Here is a 26,771-nt window from a genome sequence, read left to right on the forward strand (position 1 = left end):
AAATGAGCATAGTGTTTTGATGTTGATGTGCTGTTGCATTTTTCCTCCAGACATGACATTGTGTGTTCCTCCCAAACTATTTAACTCTGGTTTGCGGAAGAGCACTTGGATGCTCCACAGCACTACTGGGATAATATTCAATGGACTGATGGACCCAAAATGGAATATTTTGGGAGGAACACACAAATATCTGCGGATCCTTCTTTTGCAGCAATAACTGCTTTTCTGTAGTTGCAGATTAGAAATTCACAATGAACAGGATGAATCTTGGACCATTCCTCTTTACAAAACTGCTACGGTTCAGTGAGATTCAGGGGGTGTACTTACTTATTCCATGCTCTCCTGTGAATGTTTACATGTTACGGCCAATAAAAATATGATCAAATGTAAATGTTTGCATGGTGTTAGTTCAAGCACACACTGTTTAATCATTCCTCTGATATTGATAAAGATCGGACCACATTGAGTGACCAATTTAGGCAGAAATGTAAAAAATTCCACATGGTGTACTTACTTTTTCCTCCCACTGTATGTCTGTAGCAGCACCTGGTGTTTCTCCATCGTGGCCGTGTTGTTAATAAGCATCGAGAAAAGGGCTTGTTGTTTGCCATGTAAAACATCAAGGCAATGCTGAACCGTGATTGGTCCGATCCACCTGTGGGTCAGAGGGACATCTCAGCTCGAGCCTTTCAAGATGGACTGAATGTGAGACTGAAAACTCAGATCCACCTTGTAGCACAATGCACAATGTTTGGACACCTCAGCTTCAAGCCATTACACACCTCTACCAACCTACGGTTTAGCCAGTGTTGGGCTACTTTAAAATTGTAATACATTCTATATTAGAAGTTACAGCTTTAAAAATCTAATATGCTTGTATTACATATTACCATTTCAAAAAGTTACACTACGTTACTGTTGAGTTACTTTTGAGTTACAAATTATAAATTGAAAATGGTGTAGTCGAGACGTGCAGTCAAAGATTTCCTTTTCCTCTACCTACATTCTCTCGTGTTTTGTTTTGACGATGCTACACATAACTGCAGATCTTATACACCAGTATTCAACATGATTTGGTGCTGCCTGAGTTTTTTCGTTCTTGCATCAATACAAACAAAGAACAAATTTAAATGCACTTGCAACTCAAGTTACTTAAAGAGGGGGTATTCTGCTTTTTTCAATCACATAGCACCAGTCTATATCACACTACAATGATGACGAAACCTTCTGTTGGTCTGTAAATGCAGTAAATTAGAATAACTGCCTTGTATAAAATTGCTCTCTCAAAATGGCTGTAGTGAATGTCTTGAAATAGGCCTCTGTCTCTTTAAGAACCTCTGACCCTTTCAGACATGCCCCCTCCACACGCTGTCTGTGGCATCAGTGGGGAGGGGGCTCTGCTGAGGAGCAGTAGTTGGTTACTCGGCTGGTGACGAAAGCTCGGAGGCGTCTCCAGGAGGTGGGGGCGTTCCTAGGAGGACTCAGGCAAACCTCTCCCTAAAATGGCCGCCATCAGAGTTTTTACAGATTACTCAAAAATACGTGAATGTGCCAAGGCAACACTTCAGGCATGTTTTTAATGAGGGAATGACTTAATAACATTATGTAAAGCTTGAAAAAGTCTATTTTGCATAATACCCCCCCTTTAAATTGTAATGACTAATATATTCCCGTATTTTGTGCAAGTAATATGTTATATTCATTAGTCGCTGAAAAAAGTCATATTTTTTGGACCTTTTGTAATACGTTACCCACGATACATCACGATCCAGACCTATTGATTCAACACAACTGTTGTATAATTCATTGTGTTAAAGTTTTTACATTCGAATCCACATCTCACCGAGTGAAACAAAACACAACTCCAGGTAAGTATTCACATGCTTATTTTATGATGTTTTGTTGAGCATCGAGTTTTCCAGGAAATCATAACAGCACGGCGCTCTGTCCTGCGCTTATCTATTCACAAATATTGACAGGGTAATATCTCTTTCAGAGACAACAGACTTAAGTTTAGGGCCTTTTTTTTTCAAAAATGAGGGCTTCTTTACACTCTTGCAACAACATCTCAACTGTAGTAGCTCCTACAGACTCCAACACTTCCAGTCTTGGGAGGTATTTTGAAGTTTTTTGTTTTTTTTCCAGAGGGTTTTTCAATATATCGGATTCCTAGCCTGATTTATCAAGCTTTTAATTTGCACAAAATAAGGTTGATTTTGATGTTTTTTTTTCTTACAACAAGCCTGATCAAAAATCAACCAAGACACAATATCTTTGAAACTATCTAATCAACAGCACACGTTTCAAATTGTTATCTATAAATTCATTCTTCCCCCTCATTACCTGCAGAGCCTTGCATCTTTAACGGTGACATGAAAACATTTTTGCAAAATAATCGAAAAATCGAATATCAACCCCTTCAATCTCGACTGATCTCGTGACGACCCATTGTTGCGTCGGATCGCCTGCACAAGACCCAGGCGGAACTGTTTTCTAATCGATTGCGTGCACCCGGAGGTAACAAAGGGACGGACACTTTCTCTCCACTGGGATGGCACTGAGGCAAACATGACTCTCCGGTAGTGTGAGGCAGCCAACAAACTCAAACTATATACTCTCAAAGCTGTGCTGAACCGAGTACCTACACCTGCCATCAGCTGTACTGTGCATGAACTCTTGAGTGTGTGTGTGTGTGCTACCTGTTGTTCAGCAGACGAGGCATTCACAAGTGCTCGGATATAAACATACAGTGGGGAAAAAAAGTATTTGGTCAGTTTCCCATAGACTTTCTATTGGATTTTGGCCAAATACTTTTTTCCCCACTGTACATAAGGTGGTTTGAGCGGAATATGCAATCTGTGAATAGTGATTTGGGTTAAGACTAAGTATAAAGTAGCCTGGCATTAGCCATCCATAAACTCCGGTCAGTTATAATTTCCCTACATGTACGTCTGGGCTTGATCTCAGAGGCCGCGTTACATCGGTTGACTTTCTACCAACCATTGAGCGAGCGGGGGAGGCGGGCGTTGTTGGTGACGTCAAGCATTTGCACCGATTTGTGGGTTGTAGTTTGGCAATGGCGGATACGAAAGAAATCCGTCCTGGCTTGGCTCCTGGCTTGGCTCCCAAATATCCAGAAATCAAATTTGAAGGCTTGGAATGCGCAAGGAATGTTCCCAAGAGTTTAAAAATATTAATATTAGTAAATTCATGTGTGTAAATATTAATATTATTGTTGTGTTTATATTATGAAACATTTGCTAAAATCAATTGGCTAAAACTACCAGATTAATTCTAAAACCAATTCATTCATAAATTAAATCCTGTCTTTAAAGTCTGTATTTTAAAATTTATTTCCATATTGCCAAAAGGATTTAAAAGAGTTGTGATCACTTACCTGAAATACTGCTGCATATGGATATTGTACTTATTACTTACACAATGTTTTCTTTTGTGTTTCATTTTCACCTGCTTTTTTTCTTCTCCAAAGAAAAGTCTGATGATTCCGAGTGGAATCCAGCTCTACGTTCAGTGTGGGTACTCAGTGTGGCCTCCATTCCAGTGTGGGAAAATAGAATAACACTTGACACCCATCCATCCCCCCATGAACTGCTACCTTAACGTGGTGGGGTTGTTTGAGTGCCCGAATGATCCGAGGAGCTATGTTGTCTGGGGCTTTATGCCCCTGGTAGGGTCTCCCATGGCAAACAGGTCCGAGGTGACGGGTCAGACGAAGAGCAGTTCAGAAGACCCCAATGGACGTACGACATTCAAGGACCGTGACGTCGCCCGGCATGGCGCAGCCGGGGCCCCACCCTGGAGCCAGACCTGGGGTTGGGGCCCGAACGCGAGCGTCTGGTGGCCGGGTCTCTGCCCACGGGGCCCGGCCGGGCCCAGCCCGAAGGGACGACGTGGGCCCGCCCTCCTGTGGACCCACCACCCGCAGAGGGATCCGTAGGGGTCGGGTGCGGAGAGGACTGGGTGGCAGTCAGAGGCAGGTGCCTCGACGACCTGGTCCGCATGCACAGCTTCTGGCGTTCGGGACATGGAACGTCACCTCGCTGGGGGGGAAGGAGCCTGAGCTTGTGCGGGAGGTTGAGAGATACCGGCTAGATATAGTCGGGCTCACCTCCACGCACAGCTTGGGTTCCGGATCCCAACTCCTGGAGAGAGGCTGGACTCTCCATTTTTCTGGAGTTGCCCGCGGGGAGAGGCGGCGGGCTGGGGTGGGTTTGCTCATATCCCCCCAGCTCAGCCGCCACGTGTTGGAGTTCACCCCGGTGGACGAGAGGGTCGCGTCCCTACGCCTTCGGGTCGGGGACAGGTCTCTCACCGTTGTTTCGGCCTACGGGCCCAACATCGGTGCAGAGTACCCGGCCTTCTTAGAGTCCCTGGGAGGGGTACTAGATAGTGCTCCGACTGGGGACTCCATTGTTCTGCTGGGGGACTTCAACGCCCACGTGGGTAACGACAGTGAGACCTGGGAGGGGGTGATTGGGAAGAACGGCCTCCCCGATCTGAACCCGAGTGGTGTTCTGTTATTGGACTTCTGTGCTAGTCACAGTTTGTCCATAACGAACACCATGTTCGAGCACAAGGGTGTCCATAAGTGCACGTGGCACCAGGACACCCTAGGCAGGAGGTCGATGATCGACTTTGTAGTTGTGTCGTCTGACCTCCGGCCGCGTGTCTCGGACACTCGGGTGAAGAGAGGGGCTGAGCTGTCAACTGATCACCACCTGGTGGTGAGCTGGATCCGCTGGCAGGGGAGGAAGCCGGTCAGACCTGGCAGGCCCAAGCGTGTTGTGAGGGTCTGCTGGGAACGTCTGGTGGATCCCTCTGTCAGTGGGGTCTTCAACTCCCACCTCCGGAAGAGCTTCTCCCAGATTCCGGGGGAGGCGGGGGACATGGAGTCAGAGTGGACTCTGTTCTCCTCCTCCATTGTCGATGCGGCTGCTCGTAGTTGTGGCCGTAAGGTCTCTGGTGCCTGTCGCGGCGGCAATCCCCGAACCCGGTGGTGGCGCCCGGAAGTAAGGGATGCCGTCAAGCTGAAGAAGGAGTCCTACCTGGCCTTGTTGGCTTGTGGGACTCCTGAGGCAGCTGAGAGGTACCGGCAGGCCAAGCATGCTGCGGCTCGTGCGGTCGCGGAGGCTAAAACTCGGGTCTGGGAGGAGTTCGGGGAGGCCATGGAGGAGGACTATCGGTCGGCCTCGAAGAGATTCTGGCAAACCATCCGGCGCCTCAGGAGGGGGAAGCAGTGCTTCACCAACACTGTTTACAGTGCGGGTGGCGAGCTGCTGACCTCGACTGGGGATGTCGTCGGGCGGTGGAAGGAGTACTTCGAGGACCTCCTCAATCCCGTCGTCACGTCTTCCAATGAGGAAGCAGAGGCTGGGGACTCGGAGGTGGGCTCGCCCATCACCGGGGCTGAAGTCACCAAGGTGGTGAGAAAGCTCCTTGGTGGCAAGGCTCCGGGGGTGGATGAGATTCGCCCTGAGTACCTTAAGTCTCTGGATGTTGTAGGACTGTCTTGGCTGACACGTCTCTGCAACATCGCGTGGCGGTCGGGGACAGTGCCCCTGGATTGGCAGACCGGGGTGGTGGTCCCTCTCTTTAAAAAGGGGGATCGGAGGGTGTGTTCCAATTACAGAGGAATCACCCTCCTTAGCCTCCCCGGTAAGGTCTATTCCGGGGTGCTGGAGAGGAGGATCCGGCCGATGGTTGAACCTCGGATCCAGGAGGAACAATGCGGTTTTCGTCCTGGTCGTGGCACACTGGACCAACTCTATACCCTTCATCGGGTACTCGAGGGTTCGTGGGAGTTCGCCCAACCAGTCCACATGTGTTTTGTGGATCTGGAGAAAGCGTTCGACCGCGTCCCTCGTGGTGCCCTGTGGGGGGTGCTCCGGGAGTATGGGGTCCGGGGCCCTCTGCTAAGGGCTGTCCGTTCCCTGTATGACCACAGCAGGAGCTTGGTTCGCATTGCCGGCAGTAAGTCAGACCTGTTCCCGGTGCGTGTTGGTCTCCGCCAGGGCTGCCCTTTGTCACCGGTTCTGTTCATTACTTTTATGGACAGAATTTCTAGGCGCAGCCAGGGGCCAGAGGGTGTCCGGTTTGGGAGCTTCAGAGTCTCATCTCTGCTGTTTGCGGACGATGTTGTTCTGATGGCTTCAACGAACCAGGACCTTCAGAACGCACTGGGGCGGTTTGCAGCCGAGTGTGTAGCGGCCGGGATGAGGATCAGCACCTCCAAATCCGAGGCCATGGTTCTCCACCGGAAAAAGGTGGCTTCCCCTCTTTGGGTCGGTGGGGAGTCCTTGCCTCAAGTGGAGGAGTTCAAGTATCTCGGGGTCTTGTTCACGAGTGAGGGACGGATGGAGCGTGAGATCGATAGACGGATCGGTGCGGCGTCAGCAGTGATGCGGTCGCTGTATCGGTCTGTCGTGGTGAAGAGGGAGCTGAGTCGGGGCAAAGCTCTCGATTTACCGATCGATCTACGTTCCCACCCTCACCTATGGTCATGAGATTTGGGTCATGACCGAAAGGACAAGATCGCGAATACAAGCGGCCGAAATGAGTTTCCTTCGCAGGGTGGCTGGGCGCACCCTCCGAGATCGGGTGAGGAGCTCAGTTACCCGGGAGGAGCTCGGAGTAGAGTCGCTGCTCCTTCACGTCGAAAGGAGCCAGCTGAGGTGGCTCGGGCATCTGTTTCGGATGCCTCCTGGTCGCCTCCCGCGGGAGGTGTTCCAGGCATGTCCTAGTGGGACAAGGCCTCGTGGAAGGCCCAGGACACGGTGGTGGGACTATGTCTCCGAGCTGGCCTGGTGTCGCCTCGGGGTCCCCCCAGAACAGCTGGAGGAGGTGTGTGTGGATCGGGAAGTTTGGGCATCTCTGCTGAGACTGCTGCCCCCGCGACCCGGCCCCGGATAAAGCGGAAGAAAATGGATGGATGGATGGACCCATCCATCCTTCTGAACCTATGATTACATCAAACACATGACCCAGGATGGAAACCCCCGCTCAGAGGAAGTGACCAATGTCATGCTTGGACGCGCCACAGTTTATCTCCAACGCTCTGTGATTTATACAGCGTGGGTGTGGGGGCCCCTGGGGACACATACAGTATCCGGGGCCCCTCCAGCATTTAGAGCAGCGGCTCTTGCCTCCTTAAACCGATCCGTCAAGAGCCAGAGGGAGTCCGCTCCACTTTTGGCCTGCCGCTGTAATTATTCACATTCTGTCATAATTGCGTTGGCGCGTGCAAGACATGACCCGCTCTGCTGTTTCCTATATCCTACGGTCTAATTGGGGATTTTTAACAGTTGTAAGGTTTCAGCCCTCATGAAAAACATACCAAATACAACACAGCTTTAATTCACTTCAGCGTGAATTCTCCAACGTCCATTTAAAGCTAATCCCGAGTCAAACGAAGTGTGTGGTTTTCCATAGAAATCTCCCCACACACTTCAAATTTTATCCTTGGTTGGTTCAGAGATTCTCCTCGTCAATCAATACATATAATATATGTAATACCTGCATGTTCAAGTCAAATTCAAAAGTGAGTACGTGCAGTCAATAACCTTTTCATACCCCAATGACCCGGTTGTGATCGACCATATAAATGTCACAGGTGTGCGTTTGAGAGATGGATGTAACCAACAACAACAAAAACGGAGATACAAAATTAATGACATTTATTAAATACGCGGTATAAACAATGGACCCATGTACGAGTAATATTAAAAGACTATTAAAACCAGCTAAAAACAGTCAGTGAGCGGTTAGTCCACGTCCTGGTCCTCTGATTGGCAACCCCCATATCTCCGTCTTCGCGCCTCCTCCAGCATCCCCGCGCCCAGCGCGCTACGACCACGCACCTCGACCAGCGCGCTGGTCGTTTCCTCGCCATCATAGCCGTGACGGCCGGGCCGGGCCGGGCCGTGCCCTGCTGCCCAGGGCATCCTCCAGAACCGGGCCATGGGTTTCTCTCTTCCGTGCTCTCTGTGTTCTCGCCCTGTAATGTCCATCGGTCTGTGCAACACAGGTGCACTGATCGGAGTGCCAGTCCCCGCCTGAAAGTGGGAGGCGGCCAGATTAAAATACATGTACAATACAAATTAAATGGTTTAAAAACAACACACAGAAAATAGAGAATGTGGCCCCTGGGTTACTCCTTTTTCAATTCAAATATTTGGTCATGTAAACGCGCGTCGGATTATCCCCATCGAAAGGAACATTGATTTGGGTTCTGCTCATGTTCTATCCGCGAGGAATCTTGGTCTTTTGAGCACAGGAAGTACTTGTATTGCTTTGTTAGTGTGGTGAAAGAGGGACGACGGATGGAAACTAACCCAAGGCTACAATCCGGTGTGGCGTATTCATTAACATGCACTGTCCCTACCAAATAAATCAATAAACTAAAGAAACTAAAGACATGAATGTACTGTGTTTTGTTGACTAGAGAAAGCTATTTCTTCTTTTAATGAAGACCATGAGGCACAATAGTGTCAAGCAGGGCTGCTGGGTCAGTACCAGCACCAAAGCGCAAACAAAGGCGACTGCCAACGGCCCCGAACTGTTCATTATCCGCCGTGCTGTTGCTGTTGTGTTTTTGGATACAGGAAGAACAATGCTAATGCTACGATAGGGTACACCAGCTCTCTACTGATAAGGAGTGTGTAATAAACTATCAATTCAACAAGCCCAACGAAAACTTTATATGCAAGAAGGGCCAAAGTGGCCTCCACCTTCTGAGGAGACTGAGGTCCTTCTGAGGGAGGCCTCTGCTCAGGACTTTTTATGACTCTGTGGTAGCCTCTGCTCTCCACTACGCTGCCGTGTGCTGGGCCCCGGGCAGCACAGAGCGGGACAAGAACAGACTGAACAAGCTGGTCAGGAGGGCCAGCTCCGTCCTGGGCTGCCCCCTGGACTCTGTGGAGGAGGTGAGGGACAGGAGGGTGTTAGCCAAGCTCACCTCCATCATGGACAACACCTCCCACCCACTGCACGGGACTGTAGAGGAGCTGAGCAGCTCTATCAGTGGCAGACTGAGACACCCTCAGTGCAAGAAGAAGCAGGTCCTTCATGCCCACTGCTGTCAGACTGAACAACACGACTGTGAAGTAACATGTGCAATGACCTCTTTGCAGAATACATGCAATAATCCCTGTATTTACATCATTTATCTCACTTTATCAACCACTTGCACTATGACGTAAACCTTCACTGCTAATACTGACCATACTTTTTTTGTTATAGTCGGTTTACTTTATTCTTTATTTAAGGTTTATACTTTGTCCCCACAAAGTCCTTGGTAGTCATTGTATATAAGATACCACTATGTTACTATTAAATAGATTTTTGATTATTTTCCTCACATTTTCTGCCAATTTGCACACCCTGAGTGTTTCTGAGAGCTGAGTGTAACAAGTAAATTTCTCCATTGTGAGATCAATAAAGGCTATCTTGTCTTATCTTACAGACGGCAAACGTTCTAGTCATGTACTTTCTTTCAGAGGGATGTTCATATCTAATTCCTGCCTGATGCATTGAGTTAGGAACTGCAGAAAACAAAGTAAAATATATATATATATCTAGCACATCATTAAAATAAAACCGTACCTTCAGCTGTCCTGTTTTTGTCAGTAGTGAACCCTGTGTCTCATACAATACTCTCAATTTACCATTACCAATAGTTGGGTGTCCAAAATATTTTCTAAAAAGCCTGTGTAAAAGCAAAAACGACAGGACCTACAAACCCAATCCGTCGAGAGCTGGTGGGAGTCCGCTCCACTCTGGCCGGCCGGCTGTAATTATCCACGTTCTGTCATAATCGCGGTGGAGCATGCGAGACCCGGCCCCCTCCACCGCTTAAGCACTCTTCACTGGCTCTCATTTAGCACTCGCCGGAGTCAGACCTGTGGGTAGCATGCTAACGACGTCAAGCTAAAAGTTTTTTTTCTCTTTTTTTTACCCTGCAATTAGCGGGCCTTTCATTCGCTCAATCGCACTCTCGCAATGGCGGCACTCAAGGAAAGAGAGCAGGGGGTTGCTTTGATTACCGGAGCGGAGAGGCCGAGATGGGCAGAACTGAAGAAACTGGAAAGCCGGAAAACAGAGGGGGCAAAATTGTTCTAAATTTGGATGCAATCTTTAAAAAGCGACTGTGCCCAATTTCCCCGTCGACAGGCCGCGTCAGAGGGAGGAAGCTGGATCTGAAGTCTGTGGACGGGCTGGGGACAGCAGCGTTGCCGTTTCACCTTTTTGTAACGTAACGGGACACGGGAGCGGAAATGTTCAGAATATTAGAACGAGATTGTATAGCTGTTAGGGTTGTATTTTGCACATTAACGCTGCTGTATTTCACTTATTGCACAGACGTTTGGGGAAACACGAACACAACTACTATCCTCAAACTGTGCAAGCCGTGTTTTTTATTGAAATCCAATGTATCCAGTTGTAGAAAACTTAAAGGAACAGGCCACCGTTTTTTCCATTTTTCCGTGATATGTTCTTACCTGAGCTTAGACGAGTTGATGCGTACCTGTCTGGTCTTTGCGCCCGTGGAAGAGCGTGGTAGCTTCCAACTTTCAACCCGTTTGGAGCCATAGGAACACATTGGGAGAGGCCAAATGCTAACAACATCTCTGGCCGTTTTGTGTGACTGAGGGCACGCACAAAGACCAGACAGGTACGCATCAACTCGTCTAAGCTCAGGCAATTGATTGATTGTCAATTCAATTGTGTTTGTAGTCTCAAACTATTGGCAACAAAAAAGAAGAGTTAAGCTGTGTTAAAGTACAGCGAGGTATGATGTTGTCCGTTGGATGGTGTTTATGCAATTTTTAATTTTTTCTATTATTGACATAAATTATTACAAGGTGATCTTTAGTAGACCATTGTGGATTATAATATATTGTTTTATGATAGATAGCTAGATAGATAGATAGATAGATAGATAGATAGATAGATATATGATAGATAGATGATAGATAGATGGATAGATGATAGATAGATAGATAGATAGATAGATGATAGATAGATGGATAGATGATAGATAGATAGATAGATGATAGATAGATAGATAGATAGATAGATAGATAGATGATAGATAGATAGATAGATAGATGATAGCTAGATAGATAGATAGATAGATAGACAGATAGATAGATGATAGATGGATAGATGATAGATAGATAGATAGATAGATAGATGATAGATAGATAGATGATAGATAGATAGATAGATAGCTGATAGATAGACAGATGATAGATAGATAGATGATAGATAGATAGATGATAGATAGATGATAGATAGATAGATGATAGATAGATAGATGATAGATAGATGATAGATAGATAGATAGATAGATAGATGATAGATAGATAGATGATAGATAGATAGATAGATGATAGATAGATAGATAGATAGATAGATGATAGATAGATAGATAGATAGATAGATAGATAGATGATAGATAGATAGATAGATAGATAGATAGATAGATAGATAGATGATAGATAGATAGATAGATAGATAGATAGATAGATAGATAGATAGATAGATAGATAGATAGATAGATAGATAGATAGATAGATAGATAGATAGATAGATAGATAGATAGATAGATACATGATAAATGTTTTTGTATAGATGGTGGAGACAACATGGCACAAATTGGGTCTAGAGATCTCACAAGGAACAAGGAAGTCCCAGTGTGAATACAACGATATATTTCTCCTGGTATGTTAGCCATAAAGGATGGTTTTGCGTGATATCTGCCACTAGAAGCGATAGCTGCATCTTCAACTCAAATCTCAGATACCACACGACAATGTGATTCTTTTCCACGAATGGGCTACACACTGTTCACTAAAAGAAATACGAGCAAAGTTTGGCCCATCGCGGCGGGAAGAATGAGGCGGTAGACGAAGCAGCGCACCGTTTGACCCCGGAGCATGAATCATTTTGAAACAGAAACGCTCGCGCCACTGGCAACACCACAAGATTAATTAACATGAAATGTCACTGTATTCCGGGTGGAGTTGCATCGTGGAAGCAACGCTGCTAAAATGCACCATCCGTTTCGTCCTATTTTCAAGCCGTGAAAAGCCTGCGGTAAACAGTGGCATAAACGAGCCACGCAAAAACCCCCGGCACCTCCCAGCATTTTTGCAGGACTGATTTTTGCAGGACTGATTTCACGGCGCGGGTCGAACACCGAGGTCATTTCCGCGCAGTACGACTTGTCTTCATCTGTGGTGGGAGGTACAGGAGGAGAGAGTCCATTTCGAATGCAAGCGCTCACCTCCCCAGGTCTGTGCGAGTCCATTAGGACCACAACCTTTTGATGCTGCGTCAGACGAGGCGGTTTGCGGCTACTATCTCTGCATACCAACGCCTTTCTTCCAAAGCGTAGCCGACCTGAGCTACCAACGAATACAGCGCAGAGTGTTCTGATCTCGAAATTCTTCCATCAATGGAGTTCTTCTTCCATGATGGCACGGGCATTCCAAGACGACAATGCCAAGTAAATACGAATGCCACACTGGATCTTTGGACATTGCAGAAGCTTATTAAAACAACATCACAGCGAGTCTTTGGGATGGGTTTGTGGCAGTATGGCCTGCAGGCGGGCTCTGCCACTTTAAGGGAACATCTCTGATTGGTCACCTGCGTTGACTAGCAACTTATAAAAATGTCCGGCTCCTGGTCCATCGTCCTCTGACCTCGCACACTTTCTCCGCCCCCGTGTCCAGCTTCCGGGTTGAGTGCAAGCTATGGCAGGTGAGACGCGCACCGGCACCTCTCGTTTTAATAGGTTTATTGGTGCTAATTTTAGCGCTCATTTGTAGTACAGGCCACCGCTCGTCGGAGAAGGGACAGACGTGCCGTGCGCTATCAAGCATTGGCTTAAATGACTTGAATTGAGGAAATGTATCTTGTTTTGAGCGGTTTTCACTCATTTAGACACTTATCCTGATCGGACCGAGTTTACTTTGCTTGTTTGAGGACATTTCAGACCAGTTCTAGGGTAATTCTAGCTTGAAATAAGACAGTAAAATTGCCAATGAGATAAGACCAATTTTCCTGCCCCATTGGCAAAGAAGATGACCTGAAATAAGGACGAAATGTATCGAAACGAGTCAGAAACATCTCAGAACTAGTGAAATAATCTAGGACAAATGCCCAAGAACTTCTTAACAAGTCAAAACAACAAAAATTTGGATTATTGTGCTCAATTAGTAAACATCACCCCCGCTCTGCTACAAGTTCATTCAACTTCGAAAGACTGGCTTTTCTAATATAACATTCTGAGAACAGCAGCCAGATGAGGGGAGTTCTGGGTAAAACTGACTGAGAAAAAGATCCGGCTCTTTCCACAATTGAGATCCTTTTTTTTTTACTTTTATATGATCAGGCAGTGTAGTTTTGGGCTCACAGATAAACTGTGGTAAAGTAGCTATTTAGAACAATGTTGGCTCATCTGCAGAGTGTTAGCTCAATCTGATGATCTGTAAAAGCAATGAATACTTAAGTTATAGGGAGTCACAAAACACACATCAAACGTTATCTTTCTCAGTGGGAAAGAGGATAGTTTTCTCATCTCACTGGGAGAGAGTATGTCAGTTCAAATGTCTGACCATGTGAGACCTTCTTGGATTGAGGTTAAGGTTTCCTTAATTGCCCCCCTAGGGAACTGTGTCCTTTGCATTTGACCCATTCTTCAGTGCCCTTGGGGGGGACGCAAAGCAGCGCCCAGGGACATGTTTTTGTGGAAAAGCACCTTCAGAGAAAAAAGTTGTGTATGTTCGCCCCTTGTAGGGCAGCGGTTCCCAACCTTTTTGGTCTCACACAATCAGGTAGAGCTCCTTTTAAGACCCAAGGGGTATCCCTTGGGTCTTAAAAGGAGCTCTACCTGATTGTACAAAGAAACAAGGTCACTCAAATTTCAGATTGCTATTTTCTGGTCCAAACTCATCTCAAACTTTCTTCATGCATTTACAACATCAACATTCGTCACAGGGACTGAGTTTAAACCAGGTTTCACAACTTTCAGAGAGGAAAACTGTTACTTTTAGTCATAATGTGACAAAATGGGTATTTTTACCATCACGGCCGTCCTTTGGAGTTGCTATGTGACAAAAAAGGAAAAAAAACCTTTTAGTCTCATATTGACTATTTGGATTGACCGTACACATCAACAAATCATAATACGGTCCAATCGTCACTCATCAGGCTGCTTTTTTCACAAATTACTACTTTTACTTTTATTACTTTTTTATGGGGTATAAATAAACATGCCGAAACCAAGATGTCCCTGTACCCCTGGTGGGGAAACACGGGTCAAAAAGCTGCTTTTCTTCAACTTGATTCATGGCTAATGTCTCTCTATTTTGAGCTTTTCCATGTGAAACAACTGTCACCAAGTGAAATGTCTTCAATGTCAGCACAAAAGGACTATGGTCAGATTAAGTTCATGTATGTATTCATATGACAATATTCCAGAACAACATTTGTTGCAAAAAGATTCAGACGCTAGATTTGACAGATCCAAAAGAGAATGATCGGGTTGAACATTTGCAGTTTCTCTCTGGAGAGTTCTGTCCAAGATTGTTTCTCCCCCATGGAGTTGTATTGTATTCTATATCGTGAACAAAGCCTGATGAAAGATGGGTCATGTGCAGATCGCAAATCTACCACATATGCACCTTGAAACATGTAGTAAACCTTTTCTAATATTGTTCTTATTGTAAAAGAAACAATAGATACAGACGGTATCTTTGGATTGCCCATATGTGGTCATGGTGGAAGCAGCCAGAGGGGAAAACAAAGAAGGAAAAAACAAATCCCAGTTTTCCACCAATACTTTAACAAATGCTGACTTATGAATATTTTTCTACTCAATAAAGATACTGAGATATTGGGAGGAGCAAAGTGGTTCAACAGCCCATAATTACTTAAAAAACGGACAATGCTAACCAGGAAGCTAACTTTAGCTTCACACTACACATGCAATGTTAAAACCGAGTGAACAATTTGCTCAGAAAATGACTAAAATTGTGAAAAATCAATAGTTTTGTATAACCCAATATCACAACAGGAGTTGCGTCACAGAGCTGTCCCAAACATGAAAGCAATAAAACAAAACGGTAAACAAGACAATGTAAAGTTCAGGCAAATGAAGTGTCCAGGCAAACCTAATGTCCAAATAAGCGTCGGCAGCAGGTGGTGTGGAGTCACGTGGGTGTTCCTGTCCTTATACTCTCTGACATGGCGAGGAAAAACGCAAAAACCCAGAACCACAGAAGGTGAGATCCGCTCCCATGGATGGACAGACTATTGTATACACCTTATTCCGCCCCGCCCACTTTTGCCTCTTTTTGTTTTGTCTCTGCATTTCTTTTTGTATTGACACTTCCGGTAGAGCACGAAGCCCGGTCATTTAAGGCGAGACACTGCAGGTGAATAGGGGAAAGAAAAAAAAATGTAGAGATATCAATTTGAAACTTTTGCTGAAAATCACAGAAATAAATATGAGAAAAATATGTATTGCACTTTTTCTGTCATTTTATGTTTTCACATAAAAATAAGGCACTTTGAGCATTAAAATGGCCAAAATTGCCTATATTTTGGGCAACGAAATCAAAATAATGAATTGAGCCAGATTAAAATGTATGGTTTTATTTAAGATTTTTTCAGAGGGGATTTTGGATATATTGTTTAGTTACTAATAACTAATCATCAGTGAAAAAATCTGTAAAAATTCAAATTCTGCCTGTTTTTTTGGTTTCGAAGTTGAATAAATCAGGCTAGGAATTAGATATTAAAAAATCCCTCTGAAAAAACCTTCAAAATATTGTTAGGTCTCAGACTGGAAAGTTTGGAGTCTGTGGGAGCTTCTATAAGGGCTCAGGCTCTGCCCGAGTGCAGCTTCTCTCATTCAGAGAAAACCAGCCCTGAAGTTTTGTAGCGAGTGCGCATGCTCGGCCCGTTCTTCCGCATTTCCGCACCAGCCTCTCGTAGGAGGAAAAATACCATATTTGGGTGAAAGCATCATCACGGGGACCCTTCGCAGCACACGTGGATGTAAAATCTGTCAATATTTATGAATGAAAACCCGCTTGAAAGACGGCGTTTCTACGCAGCGCAACAGCTACTTCCGGGTTGCCCGCACCTCGCAGACAAAACATCATAAAATAAACATCATGCGGGGTGAGTTTTGTCATTTTTATACTCTGACATGAAAACTAGGATGTAAAAGGATGAAAATATATAAAAATCTCCACTTCGACCACTACGTTAAAAATCAATACTTTCACCTGTCGTGTCTCGCCTTAAACGGAGAATGAGGGAAAATGTTCGGCGCTTACTTGCACCAGCATGTCAACACTGCACCGTTTCTCTGTGCGGCCTAAAATCGTCTTTGTTTTCGTGTAGTGACTGACTTTATCATGACTTCTCTAGTCCTATGTTAACTGATAGGAGAGAAAGGTCGGGCACAACTCATGGCGGGGTCCACGCAAACGTCCGGAATAAAGTGAATAGAGACCCAGGGCCGATGGGAGTCCCTCAGCAGACGGGCCAAGATCGCCGAATGGACTTTCTGCGATCTTGCTGGAGCTTCAGTTCTTCTTGTCCAATCCCTGTAGGTGGGGTTCCCCTGTTCGTCTGCTCCTCCTTGCACACCAACAACCCACCATCTGAAACAGGCAAGGGGGAGTGGGACAGGGGACACCATGTGAATAGTATTGAACAGACTTCAGATAAAATAAATATTATATCATAATAAGGCAAAATTTGCTGTAAGAAGAACTACAGGGTGGTGCTCAGTGGACCGTACTTCCCACAGCAGTGTTTCTCCTAAGGCAGCTTTACTTCAGGCTGTGGGTGAGAGCTTTACCTCACTGACCTGATCCTAAGCTAATTATTCTTCAATGTAGAGACTGTGCCTGCTTCTTTAAAGGGACACTGCGTAACATTTTGGACTATCGTGTTGACATCAATTCAAAACATGCTCCTAATGACCAGCTCTACACAGAAAAGTATATTACTGCAGTGGATAATCAAAGGATGGATATGGATGAGGACCTAACCTGTTAAAATCTTACATTCTCCTTACTTTAGTCAACATCGCAATGGAGACGAGCTGGAGACGTACCCACTCCCAGTAAAGTTACAGTCATGTCTGAGCCGCTCACAGCAAAAGCTCATGTTTGTTTGTACATTTCTGAGGTATTTTTCAATGATGGAAAATATCTGTCGTGAAATAAATGCTTGTATTTCTATTTTATTTATTGGGTCAAATTCTACGCGGTGTGGCTTTAAAGTGAGTTGGGAGTTTCATCCCCCTTGGCTCGGCCTTGCCCCCTTGTATGACATGTTGCTGTCTGTATCTATTCTTATAGTGGCAAGCGTACGGTCAATTCCATACAGTCATCGTGTCTTTGCGCTAAGATTCTCTGACCCGCTGAGGCTTTACTACACTGTATATCTGAGCGTGGGCGGTGAAGAAGCACCAAGCGACATTCAGCAAAACAGTTGGAGCCGAGGAGTAAAATTCCCAACGCTAAAGCTGGCAAAGTGCCTGGAATCCGTGCGCCAACCTAAATCCCCAGGCCGCCATACGGCACCGATACGTCACTACAATGTAACTTATGGGTTGATTGTAGCTACTGTTGCCTTTTCGCACACTTCTTTGTTGTTTTTTTCCCCCCCGAAATTGTCGCATAGCAGTGTGAGCAGATTGTACCCACACCTGAAGCTGTTGGCCATTTCTAAAGAGAACATTTCCAATCCTCAGTCCTCCCCGCACACTTCATAACTTGCACTGTGGCAGTCTCATTATCCGCAGCCCCTCCGAACGCACGCGGAATATCAACAGCCAAGTTTTCAGCGGGTCCCGATTAAAGCAGGTGTCAAGGGTAAAGTAGAAAGAGTAATTCATTTTAAATGTCAGGATATCCCGCTGGGGTCGCTTCATAAGTAATGCCCCAAACAGCAAACAACTTTTAAGGATGAGTCGAGTGGAGCAGTTGGTAGGTCATTAGAGGGTGTGCGTGTGTGATGGCACATAGCACCTAGCAACAGCGTGGCAACAGAAGCAAAGTGAGTGTCAAGGCTGAAAGGCTCTTATTTATTTTGGGGTTCTGCTTAGAATGAACGTAGATGGAAGGTTTTGCATTTTAGAGGTCCTAGAGGTCACCGGGATAGAAAGCGAAGGCGCCATGCTAACCACTGTGGGCGATTTCACAGGAAATATTAAAACTCAAAATTTACATAAGATCTGACTCCATAAAATCAATTTAAACACAGCTAAACAGTTAAGTTTAAAGTATTAAAGTATCAAAAAGGTCTCGCCAAGCGTGTTCGTTGATCCCAAGGTCCGAGGAGAAACCACCAGAATTCAGTAGCTTTAGTCAAAGAAGATTTATTCCCTATAACAATTACAATTTCTAAACACAGGTTATCTGAATGCTAAAGTCCCTAACAATACACACGGTGCTCGAACGGGGCAGTCCCAGGAAACGGCACCGTCTAACTGCGCTCTTACAAATATATATATATGAAAAAATGTGACGTTCACGAAGAGATAGGAGATGAGTGGAGCTTGGGCCAAGGTCATGAAGGCGCATTGAGTTGCCTTGTGTACAAAATGCGCGGTATAAATAAACTTGCCTTGCCTTGCCTTGAAGCCTTTCTCTCAGCAGTTTTCCACTACAAGTGTTATTTGGAGTTATTTTTTCACAGCTTCACCGGACGTCTCCACAGGTTTGAGCAAAAGAATGCAAGAGCGAGAAATGGGGTATTGTTTCAGCAATGTGCGTGTGAAAAGATTGGTTTTCAACTGAAACTTAAAGCACATAGATTAAATTCATCAAACACGTTTAATAGCATTATAAAATATAACATTAACTAAAAATCATCAATTTCCCACACCACCCATACAGCCGCTGGATCACTGCAAGGTCAAATATGCACTAATATTAACTTATTTTCTACATACAGTTAAATGAGGCACCTTTAACGGGACTATACAGAGTTTAAACATGTTTCAACAATGTTCTATGGTAGATAATGAGCCCAGACATGTTCACCACAACTGCCTCTAAAATCCTGCACTGTCACTCAAAAAGGTGTTACTTCGGGTCCGAAGTGCTGTCATGCACGAGCTTAATATAGAAGGTGCAGTTACACGTATGACCTGAGGTGGCAGCAGTGAGCATAAAATGGCTAACTTGCATCTAACCCCTTTAAGGCCAGACACTGAGTGTGTAAATAAAATTTAGTGACATCAAGTTGAAACATTTGCAGTATGTTACGGACGTAAATATGAGGGAACAATATGTATTACAAGTTTTCTGTCAGAGGCAGTCAATCTGCGCCACCGGTCACTCCGACCACCACCAACCACACACTCTCAATCATCGTTGCCTATTGTACATGTTTCTTGTGGTAGAGGAAACTGGAGTCCCCGGAAAACCTACACAGACATGGGAAGAACATGCAAACTCCACACAGAAAGGCCTGTGTGGTTATTGAACCCTGAACCTCCTTGTTATGAAGTGCTTAAATGTCCCATATAATGCAGGCTATGGGCCCTAAAAAATCTAGAATAAAAAACAAAAAAGGAGGCCTTCATTAACTTGAAAAATGCAACATAAAGCCATTTGTTGCAGTTGCGCATCACATCAATGTAACGTGCTTAATCAAGAATCCTTGGAAGCAGCGGCATACAATCTGTCCAATGTAATAATGCATTACATTGTTGTACATCCCTCTGAGGTCACAGAGAGAGGCAGCATACTGTAGCTGTGGCCCCTCTGGTCACTGCCAATTACACAGTCACACTAAGTTCTTCATATAGACAGTGGAGAACTATCCAGCCCAAGGGCTCAACAATGCAGGAGCAACTCATCAACTCAAAACTGCTGAACTTTGCCTTTAGTGGGCGAATATCATTACTGCCCAAGCAGTTGCTGCTCCAAAAAGAATAACAATGCTCTTTTTTGCTTTCCGGACAAATAACATATAAAACAGCGAAATTCTCCATTCCAGCCGTTCTGCGTTCAAAGTGTGATCATCATGGCGTCATAGCATGTCATTGCTGTGTTTTCACTCTTTCACTAGAACTATTGCCTGCAGAGGGTGCTCCATGCCAATTCAAAATCCTGACCAGTCCACACCATACTGACTTTTAATCACCTAGACATTAAAGCAATATTTGAATGATTCAAAATCATGTTATGAGTGTCATTTTGCATGATTAGTTATATTGCTCCAATTGAATCGGAGCAAACTGAAGTGCGTATTTGATGGGTAAACCTGTATAACATTGCACAGACTGAAGAGGCAGCTGTTTCCACTGCTTTTGCTGTCAATAGTTGGTCTAGAACAGGGAACACCAAAGTGGGGCTGAGTCCGGGGTCACAAGATGATTTCAAGACATCAAAATATAGTATTGAAATTCATTGTGCGGATCTTGATCTACTGGTATGCTCAGCAAAAGATCCAGGTTAAGTGGGGGGACATTGTGTCTGCTCCATTTAAGGTCATTAATGGGGTCAGGCAGGGGGGGATACTATCCCCGATTCTCTTTAACTTGTATCTGGATAAACTGTCAGCAAGACTTTACACTTGTAATACTGGATGTACAGCTGGTCACCTTGTGTTAAATTGTTTGTTGTATGCAGACGATCTAGTTGTGTTCAGTCCGAGATCTGAGCTGCAACAGCTACTTAACATTTGTTCAAGCTACGGCCTGGAGCATGACATCAAATATAATGCAGTGAAAAGTTTGGTTATGATCTTTAGAACCAAAGAGGATAAAAAGACACCATTTCCTGATTTTTATTTATCTAATGTTACAAACAAAACAAAATAACTTGGGCATATGTTGACAGAGGACTTGTCTGATGATGCTGACATGCACAGACAATATAGAGCGTTGTCTGCCCAGGCAAACACGCGGGCGCGTAAATTGTTTTTTGTACGGATAAAGTGAAAATACCGTTGTTCAAATCATATTGTACACAGCGCACCTTTGGTCGAACTATAAGAAAGGAACTTTGCAAAAGTTGCAGATGCCTATAAGGATGCTCTTTGTGAGCTTCTCAGGAGGCTGAGATGGACCAGTGCGAGTGAGATGTTTGTCACTGCTGGAATAAACACTGCGGACGCGTATGTACAGTTTAATGCCATTGTCGGTCAATACAGTTATTGGTTCAATGGTTGATGTCACCTGCAGTGCCATTCGCTATCAGTCGAAGATGTGGAGACACTGCAATAGCTGTCTTTTTAAAGTGACTGTGTAATGTTTTGTATTTTTGGTGTTTGTTTGTGATGTCACTCTGTCTCTTTGGACGCAAGTCTGTAATAAAGTTGAATTAAATTGAAAAGTATCCAAACAAACAAAAATAAACCAGATATTAAATGTTTTGCTCCCGAAATTGTTCTAAATGCAAATTTTATTTTACAGCTGGGAGTCCTGAGTTGTTGTTGATTTGGAGTGTTGTCGGGTGAAACGTTTTTTCAACCTACGGTCTAGAACATTTATGCATGTCGTTTTACTTCAGGTTCACTCTATGTTTGGTGCATCATCTAGACTCAGTTACAGTAAAAAAGCAAATACTTATGACTTAAAAGGCTGGTGTCTGTATCAACAGTATCAGTTAATACTGGCTTTGATGCCGATTGGTTTAAACAAAATGGAAAAGGCTCGTATTACAAAGCCATGCCTTTCTGATGTCGTTGCACTTTTCAAACTAGCTCACCTAACCTCAGACGGATTAACATTTGGTTAAAACCTTTCGAAACACAACTTGTGCTTTCTTTTTCAATCTGGGAAGTTTTGCAATTCCTTTTTGATCGCATCGGCCCCCGTGTATCGTGATGAAAACGTACCGTCGCAGCCCAACTAGAAACACAACTTGAATCAGGGAACTGGGAAAGAAATAAGACATTGCATATCCGCTCTGTCAGTTTCAGTCGAATACGTTAAACTTGGGTTAGCAATGTGTTTCCTCTGCCAGCCTCTGAAAGCAAATCAGCAGTGAGCAGCAATCCTAACCCAGGTAAACAACACATCACATGAAGCATATTGTCCAATTTAATACCAGTCGTATCACTTACCCTTGATATTACTCTTATTTACCAGTGTGGGCCCCCCTCATCACTTTGCAGCCGACACCACTATGCGGCGAGCTCTCGGTTCTGCGGGTGTCTGGGTGACAGCTGTAGGTCGGCTGTGGTCAAACGCAGAGATGAGGTGTCTCTTCTCATTTGCCCGGCGTCTGCGCGGTCTCAGAGCTGCCACATCCACTCTAACGCGTCTTAAGGAGATATCGGACAGCTCTGGGGCTCCTGGCTGGCTCCTGGCTAGCTCGCCACTGTTCGGGAATGAGAGCAGAGCGAAGGGCGAACCTGATCGGAGTGGTCGGGGAGCCCGCTTAAAGATGAGCATTACTGACGGGACAGTTACGGAGTCTTACAAGGTTTTCAGGCGGAAACAGTGTTTTCGGAGGGGCAGGTACCGGATCGACTGTGACTTCATGACCATTCCCAGTTTTCTTCAAAAGGGTGTGGGGTGTTTTTTGGTGCACACATCTTGGAAAAGGATCATGGGCTTAATCTCCAGTGTGTGTACATTGGTGCATGAATGAGAGTGACTGGGTGAGTGGTTCCTTGATGTAAAGTGCCTTGAGTGCCTAATGTAAGTGGAAAAGTGCTGTATAAATAGAGACCTTTTACTATACTTGGTGAATTATGAAGACATTAGTAGGGAGGAGATTCCTTGCACACAGCAAGGAACATTATTCATAATTGTTTAGAATACTGTATGGTGACTGACAACAAAGGTACTGCACTGCGTTCCAAATTATTATGCAAATGACATTTTTCTAAGATTTTCTAAATTGTCAACTCAAATGAGAGTCAGCATAATTTTCAAGTCTTTAACTGGTAGAGGATCATTTAAATGTGGTTGAAAAAATCTCCCAGTGATAACAGTATTTTATCAAAAATAAATATAGTAAAAACGTCAAAATCTGCTGTTCCAAATTATTATGCAACTCATCGTTTCAATACATTTTAAAGCTTGTAATTAACTGAAAATGGTAATTTGTTGTATTTGTAGCATTAGGAGGTCATATTTACTGAAATCAAAAGCTATTTCAATCAAAAAAACAGGTCAAGTTATATTTTACCATAGGAGCCCTTGTGTGAAGCAGCTTCAAAATTCTTAAATCCATTAAACTTGTGAGTTTTTGGAGAGTTTCTGCTTGGATTTCTTTGCAGGATGTCAGAATAGCCTCCCAGAGCTGCTGTTTGGATGAAAACTGCCTCCCACCCTCATAGAAGTATTTTTTGTTGAGGCTCCAAAGGTTATCAATAAGGTTGAGGTCAGGGAGGAGGGGGTCCACATCATGAGTTTCTCTCCTTTTATGCCCATAGCAGCCAGTGATGCAGAGGTATTCTTTACAGCAGGACATGGTACGTTGTCATGCATGAAGAGGATTTTGTTAGGGAAAGCACGGCTCTTCTTTTTGTAGCATAGAAGACAGTGGTCAGTCAGAAACTTCACATATTTTTCAACGGTCATTTTTACACCTTCAGGGAGCCTAACCAAAACCGTCCATATTGTGCCTTTTTCTGCACAAACCCGTGTGTGCTCTGAATCATCCACAAATCTCTTATCTGCATGATGATTACGCTTAATCTTTTGTGAAATATCGAAGTTTTTCATACCTAGACCAAGGCATTCAACTATTTCACGCTTTTCATCAGCAGAGAGATTCTTTTTCTTTCCCATATTGCTTGAAAATGATGATCTGCTTAATAAAGTGGAACATCCTTTTTCAGTAGTTTTTCCCTTAACTGGGCTTAACCTGACAACTAATCATCCCAGGTCTCTGAGATTTATGTCAGATTAATTCAAAGAGCCCCGAGACACAATACCATCCATGAGTTTCATATGTTATTTTTTATTTTTTACTTTTTGACACAAAAATACAATTTGCAAAATAATTTGGAACACGGTGTTTGTGACTCAATTACAAAAAAAATCTAAATATTCATCCCTAAAGCAGTATTCATTTTGTGATTTTGTAGGCCAACATATTTTTGTCATAATTTTAGTCGTTTAAGAAAATAAAACTATGACCAAAATGTCCAGATTATTATTTTTTGACTACTAAAAAGCTATACAAAAACTAAAAGAGGCAAAAACATGTGAACTTCAGTGACAGAGTTTGAAAGAGCCTCATATTTTAATTCACTGCCAAAGAAACAGACCTGTTCTTTGTTCATGAGGCAGAAGCTCCATGAAGCCGTTAATATGATTAAGGCGTAGTGCAGCAAACAGTGGTCAAGATTGAGATTTTTTGTTAGTTTTCTCCCATGACATCTTAGTCTGAATGCCAGAGTAAAAAAACAAAACAAACTTTACCTTTATGATGATTATTCTATGACGTTTTGTGCAGGAAGTCAATACTGAGACTGGGCTGGTTTCCCACATGTATTCATTCACAAATGCACATATTTTGTATCATGTACTGCGAAAGGCGACCTAGGTGACGCTGTAATCCAAATATGTCATTTTTATGCCCTTATGAAGAGCTACTAGGATTGAAACTTGAAGGCGTCCCTCTTGTACAATTGTTTAAGTGTTACATTTTTCAGTATAGTCATTATCTTTCTGTATCAGCAGCTAAAGACGGGAGAAATATACAGGCGAATGTGCAGACGTTACAAAACTTTCGGGCTGGTTTTCTCAAAATTACGTTTTTTTTTACACTCTTGCAACAACATCTCCACTTTAAAAAGTTTGGAGTCTATAGGAGCTGCTAGTCTTGTACTTTTTATTATCTAATTCCTGTCTGGTGCTTTACAATATTTTATTTCTCTTGTTTATATAATGTACAGCAAAAGTTCCAAATTGATATCTCTAAATGTCTTTTTTTGTTTTCTTTTGCTGTATTCACCTGCCGCGTCTCGCTTTAACACTGCCCCGAGGGAAATTTCAAAAGTTACACAGAGCAGTTTACGGATTGATAAAAGGCTACAACACTAAACCAAAGTCATAACATTTTTAATATCGTAATGAAGTTAATGCTGTTGAACGAGGGCAGCCGGGCTGTACAGCTCGGAGAAAAAAAGTTGTTTGTCTCCTCGGGGTCTGTTCAGAGTCTGCTGTTCACATCGTGCTGTCGTGCTGCTGAGTGCTCGGAGAGGGATTCATATCATCATCATGCTTTTGAGCCTTGAGTGTCCCTGGTGATTTTGATGGCTTTGTGGGTGAGACGGATGGAGTACATCTGCTTAATAGAGGGGAGAGGGGCTCCGTAGATCTTCTCCGCTGCTCTCACGATGTGCTGGAGGCTCATTCGGCAGGAGGCAGTGGTGGCGCCGTGACACACAGTGATGCAGCTGGTCAGGATGCTCTCTATAGTCCCTCTGTAGAAGAACCACACAGTGATGGAGCTGGTCAGGATGCTCTCTATAGTCCCTCTGTAGAAGAACCACACAGTGATGGAGCTGGCCAGGATGCTCTCTATAGTCCCTCTGTAGAAGAACCACACAGTGATGGAGCTGGTCAGGATGCTCTCTATAGTCCCTCTGTAGAAGTTGCACATATCGGAGGCTGGGACTCTGGCTCTTCTCAACTTGCGGAGAAAGATGAGACGCTGATTACTTTTCTTGACCAGTGATGTAGTGTGGATGGTCCAGGAGAGCTTCTCTGTGATGTGCACACCCAGGAACTTATGCTGGTCACCCTCTCCACAGCAGCACCGTTGATTGTTAGAGGAGCATGCAGGACCCGTGCTCTTTGAAAGTCCACAACAATCTCTTTTGTCTTCTCCACATTTAGAGAGAGATTGTTCTGTGTGCACCACATGTTCAGACTCTCACCTCACTCCTGTAGTCTGACTGGTCTCTGTTGCTGATGAGACCCACCACTGTTGTGTCGTCTGCTATCTTGATGAAGAGGTTCTGTCATTCTGTCATTTTCCTCAGGAAAAATATATACTTTTTTCTGGCGTCTCGTGGAGTGATGTAACGTCTGCGACGAGTCACATTTTTAGCATGAATACGACTCACGACTTAAACATAGACAACAACAGAGAAGAAAGATGGAAATATATCTCCGTTTGTCCACTTTGGTGGTGGCTCCTCCAAAATGAAGCCGAGTGTCCTCTCACCAATGGAACGGCCTCAGAGCGAGCGGCGAGCGGCTCAAATCATTGAATAAAATGTCAATCTATGCTTACAAAAAAACAACTGTTTTATGAATAAAAGAGGCCAGGAAACTGTTTATATGCTGGTTTTGGTTGAATTTCTTACTGTTTGAACATTTGGCCTGAATAAAATGATAGCATGTCTACAAGGATTTGCAAGAAATTCAATTCAAATATTAAAAATATATCTAGCTGGTCCAGTTTATCACTAGCATAGGCCTAATTTCTCAATTATTAGGATTTATTAGGTCTTTCAGAGGAGTCGAGCTGCGAGGGGTCCCAGTGAATTGGAACACCACTTATGATGACGTGGATTCCGTCTGAAGTGGTCAAGACGCCGGGGATCCTGGTAAATGGGAAACAGCCCCGGTCAGTATTGTTGATGTTGCTGTTAAATGCACTAATCACACGAGTATTGGCAAAACCAGTTGTCATTTGCATTTTGAGGCGGGGGAGGTGACGTCAGCAGCTGATGAATGTAAATAAAGTAACTTGTAATCTAACTTAATTACTATTAAAATCAAGTATTCATTTAAG

Source organism: Gobius niger, assembly GCF_951799975.1.
Source record: "Gobius niger genome assembly, chromosome: 9".
In the NCBI taxonomy this organism is placed as follows: domain Eukaryota; kingdom Metazoa; phylum Chordata; class Actinopteri; order Gobiiformes; family Gobiidae; genus Gobius; species Gobius niger.